The sequence below is a fragment of the Arachis hypogaea genome, chromosome 11 (assembly GCF_003086295.3).
Source record: "Arachis hypogaea cultivar Tifrunner chromosome 11, arahy.Tifrunner.gnm2.J5K5, whole genome shotgun sequence".
Lineage (NCBI taxonomy): Eukaryota > Viridiplantae > Streptophyta > Magnoliopsida > Fabales > Fabaceae > Arachis > Arachis hypogaea.
Genome location: NC_092046.1, coordinates 80,548,882 through 80,553,917, shown reverse-complemented (window position 1 = coordinate 80,553,917; position 5,036 = coordinate 80,548,882). Strand labels below are relative to the sequence as shown.

The 5,036-nt window shown below is 38.8% G+C and overlaps 1 non-coding gene across 1 annotated transcript; it reads right to left on the bottom strand.

The window, feature by feature from the left end:
- Positions 1-4,206: 4,206 nt before the first annotated feature.
- On the bottom strand, positions 4,207-4,314 carry LOC112724389 (small nucleolar RNA R71). The gene has a single exon (XR_003163554.1). It is a non-coding gene; the product is annotated as a small nucleolar RNA R71 (small nucleolar RNA).
- Positions 4,315-5,036: the final 722 nt, after the last annotated feature.

The window sequence follows — 5,036 nt, the reverse complement described above, 5'->3', positions numbered from 1 at the left end:
AGTTGTGATACCTGTAAGCCGAAGTTCACTTACAGTGGCACTATTTCTGTAAGCCGAAGTTCACTTACAGAGATGCTATTTCTGTAGGCCGAAGTTCACCTACAGAAAGTTATTGTGATTAAACCATTTCTGTAAGCCTAAGTTCACTTACAGAGGTGTTATTTCTGTAGGTCGAAGTTCACCTACAGAAAGTTGTTGTGTTGTGTTTAGACTATTCCTGTAAGCCGAAGTTCACTTACGGGAGTGCTATTTCTGTAGGCCGAAGTTCACCTACAGAGAATAAGCCATATCTAGGACTAGTTCCAGGGTAATGTTGGGCTGCAGGGTGTAAACCGACACATGAGCTTATGGCCTGCATAGGACAGACATTCATCATACTTGGTTGCGCATTTCCTCTGTTATGATCGTTGTTTGAATGTATGCTTTCTTTGTTTTCATTCTATTCTATGTGTCTGTGTTTTGTTTTCTTGTATTCTTTCGTTTGTGTTTTGCTTTCTATTTTCTCTATTTATCTGTTTCTTCTGTCTACTGCTTCTCGGTATTTTGCTATTAATCTGCTAAACAACACGAAATTAATGAACTTAACTAAAAACCCCGGTCCTACTAAGAACTCCCCAGTTCTTACCCCTTCTCTCTCCCTTCCCTCTTCAGATGGATGCAAGAGTTCCCTTCCGTAATTCGCTGACGATTGTACGCAAAAAAAAGGATTCCGCTCTAGGTAGTCTTCTGAGTCTAGAGTAAACTCCGTTTCTATTTATATGTATATACTGTGAGACTAGCCAACGTCTGCACCCCGTTCGTATGCGCACTTTAGCCTAAATCCTATGTACGAGACTCCTGTCGTGTGGCTCCTTGATGAGGTACCAGAGAGATGTTATATGGCAATGTCTGACCGTGCAAAGGAGTAGTAGATGATGTTCTACCTTTTGCTGATGTTCCACCTGACTTGATTTTTGAAGACATAGAACGTACTTTCCCTCGCTTTAGTAGTTTAGAGGGACTAGGTGAGTATAGAGTCTAGGCTAGCCTGGGTGCCAGCTTAGAGACCTCTTGAACAGGTCAGGACCTGGGATGTTGTATGTATGTATATGTATATAGTTATTATCTAGCTATATCTAGGGGTGTTCTAACTAAAGGTCTATACTCTAACAAAGGCTGGATCACTAAATGTTGCTAGCTACTTGTGATGTATTTATGTGTGGTTGCTTATAACTATATTATCTGTTATCATATGTGAATTGATTATGAAATATTCCGTCTATTAATCGAAATGTTTTAAAAAAAATACCCTGCAAATTAACTACGTTTTTAACAACGAATCAGGCTCATATGATAAATAATAGATAATAATTAGGAAGACAAATTGGTAGCGCTCAGTTTCTGGTATGATCTAGACATATTGAAAATTGGGTCGTTACAATTTGGTATCAGAGCAGTTCGTTCCCAGTAGAGTGATGAGCGCATAATTTATACGCTTTTTGGCATTATTTTTAGTATGTTTTTAGTAGAATCTAGTTACTTTTAGGGATGTTTTCATTAGTTTTTATGTTAAATTCACATTTCTGGACTTTACTATGAGTTTGTGTGTTTTTCTGTGATTTCAGGTATTTTCTGGCTGAAATTGAGGGACTTGAGCAAAAATCAGATTCAGAGGTAAAAGAAGGACTGCTGATGTTGTTGGATTCTGACCTCCCTGCACTCAAAGTGGATTTTCTGGAGCTACAGAACTCCAAAGGGCACGTTCTCAATGGCGTTGGAACGTAGACATCCAGAGATTTCCAGCAATATATAATAGTCCATACTTTGGCTGAGTTTAGATGACGCAAAAGGGCGTTGAACGCCAGTTCTACGCTGCAGTTTGGAGTTAAACGCCAGAAACACGTCACAAACCAAAGTTGAACGGCAGAAACACGTTACAAACTGGCGTTCAACTCCAAGAATGACCCCTCCACGTGTAAACTTCAAGCTCAGTCCAAGCACACACCAAGTGGGCCCCGGAAGTGGATTTATGCATCAATTACTTACTTCTGTAAACTCTAGTAACTAGTTTAGTATAAATAGGACTTTTTACTATTGTATTAGGGATCTTTGATCAGTTTTATGCTATCTTAGACTTTCATGGGGGCTGGCCATTTGGCCATGCCTGGACCATTATCACTTTTGTATTTTCAAACGGTAGAGTTTCTGCACTCCATAGATTAAGGTGTGGAGCTTTGCTGTTCCTCAAGATTTAATGCAAAGTACTACTATTTTCTATTCAATTCAACTTATTCCGCTTCTAAGATATCCATTTGCACCCAAGAACATGATGAATGTGATGATTATGTGACGCTCATCATCATTCTCACTTATGAACGCGTGCCTGATAAACACTTCCGTTCTACATGCAACCAAGCTAGAATGAGTATCTCTTAGATATCTAATACAGGGGACCGAGTCCGAGTTATTAGTATCTTCGTGGTATAAGTTAGAACCCATGGATGGCCATTCCTGAGATCCGAAAAGTCTAAACCTTGTCTGTGGTATTCCGAGTAGGATCTGGGAAGGGATGGCTGTGATGAACTTCAAACTCGCGAGTGCTGGGCATAGTGATAGAAGCAAAAGGATAGTAAATCCTATTCCAGTATGATCGAGAACCTCCAGATGATTAGCCATGCCGTGACAGAGCATTTGGACCATTTTCACAGAGAGGATGGGATGTAGCCATTGACAACGGTGATGCCCTTACAGAAAGCTTGCCATGGAAAGGAGTAAGACTGATTGGATGAAGACAGCGGGAAAGCAGAGATTCAGAGGAACGAAAGCATCTCTATACGCTTATCTGAAATTCTCACCAATGAATTACATAAGTATTTCTATCTTTATTTTCTGTTTATTTATTATTATTATTCAAAAACTCCATAAACATTTGATATCCGCCTGACTGAGATTAACAAGATGACCATAGCTTGCTTCATACCAACAATCTCTGTGGGATCGACCCTTACTCACGTAAGGTTTTATTACTTGGACGACCCACTGCACTTGCTGGTTAGTTGTGCGAAGTTGTGAAGTTATGTTTGGACCATGGTATTGTGCACCAGTTATTGGCGCCATCGCCAGGGAGAGAACGAGCAACAAATTTTACAACCTCAGAGTAACAATTTTGCATACCAAGTTTTTGGCGCCGTTGCCGGGGATTGTTCGAGTTTGGACAACTGACGGTTCATCTTGTTGCTCAGATTAGGTAATTTTCTTTTTGTTTTATTTTCAAAAAAAAAATTCGAAAAAAAAATATATATTTCTTCAAAAATTTTTCAAAAATCTTTCAAAACTACCTAACTAACTATCCCTCTCTAATTTTCGAAAATACCTCCCTCTTTTTCAAAAATTGTTTTTAATTAATTAATTGTTTTAATTTTTAATTTTAACTTTAATTTTATCTTAATTTTCGAAAATCATTAACTCTTTTTCAAAATTTAATTTTCGAAATTCTCTCTCTCATCTTCTTCTATTTATTTATTCATCTACTAACACTTCTCTTCATCTCATATCTCTGCTCACCTCACCCTTCTGTTTGGATTCTCCTTTCTTTTCTCTTCTACTCTTCTTTTCTTCTACTCACAACAAGGAAACCTCTATACTGTGGTAAAAAGGATCCCTATTATTATTTTTCTGTTTCCTTCTCTTTCATATGAGCAGGAGCAAGGACAAGAACATTCTTGTTGAAGCAAACCCTGAACCTGAAAGGACTCTGAAAAGGAAACTAAGAGAAGTTAAAATACAACAATCCAGAGACAACCTTACAGGAATTTTCGAACAGGAAGAGGAGATGGCAGCCGAAAATAATAATAATGCAAGGAGGATGCTTGATGACTTCACTGCACCTAATTCCAATTTACATGGAAGAAGCATCTCAATTCTTCCATTAGAGCAAACAATTTTGAGCTTAAACCTCAATTAGTTTCTCTGATACAACAAAACTGCAAGTTTCATGGACTTCCATCTGAAGATCCCTTTCAGTTCTTAACTGAATTCTTGCAGATATGTGACACTGTTAAGACTAATGGAGTAGATCCTGAAGTCTACAGGCTCATGCTTTTCCCTTTTGCTGTGAGAGACAGAGCTAGAATATGGTTGGATTCTCAACCTAAAGATAGCCTGAACTCTTGGGATAAGCTGGTCAAGGCTTTCTTAGCTAAGTCCTTTCCTCCTCAAAAGCTGAGTAAGCTTAGAGTGGATGGTCAAACCTTCAGACAGAAAGAAGGTGAATTCCTCTATGAAGCTTGGGAGAGATACAAGGAACTGACCAAAAAGTGTCCTTCTGACATGCTTTCAGAATGGACCATCCTGGATATATTCTATGATGGTCTGTCTGAATTAGCTAAAATGTCATTGGATACTTCTACAGGTGGATCCATTCACCTAAAGAAAACGCCTGCAGAAGCTCAAGAACTCATTGACATGGTTGCTAATAACTAGTTTATGTACACTTCTGAGAGGAATCCTGTGAGTAATGGGACGCCTCAGAAGAAGGGAGTTCTTGAAATTGATACTCTAAATGCCATATTGTCTTAGAATAAAATATTGACTCAGCAAGTCAATATGATTTCTCAGAGTCTGAATGGAATGCAAGCTGCATCCAACAGTACTCAAGAGGCATCTTCTGAAGAAGAAGCTTATGATCCTGAGAATCCTGCAATTGCAGAGGTGAATTACATGGGTGAACCCTATGGAAACACCTATAATCCCTCATGGAGAAATCACCCAAATCTCTCATGGAAGGATCAACAAAAGCCTCAACAAGGCTTTAATAATGGTGGAAGAAACAGGTTTAGCAATAGCAAGCCTTTTCCATCATACACTCAGCAACAGACAGAGAACTTTGAACAAAATACCTCTAATTTAGCAAATTTAGTCTCTGATCTATCTAAGTCCATTGTGAGTTTCATGAATGAAACAAGGTCCTCCATTAGAAAATTGGAGGCACAAGTGGGCCAGCTGAGTAAGAAGATCACTGAAACCCCTCCTAGTGCTTTCCCAAGCAATACAGAAGA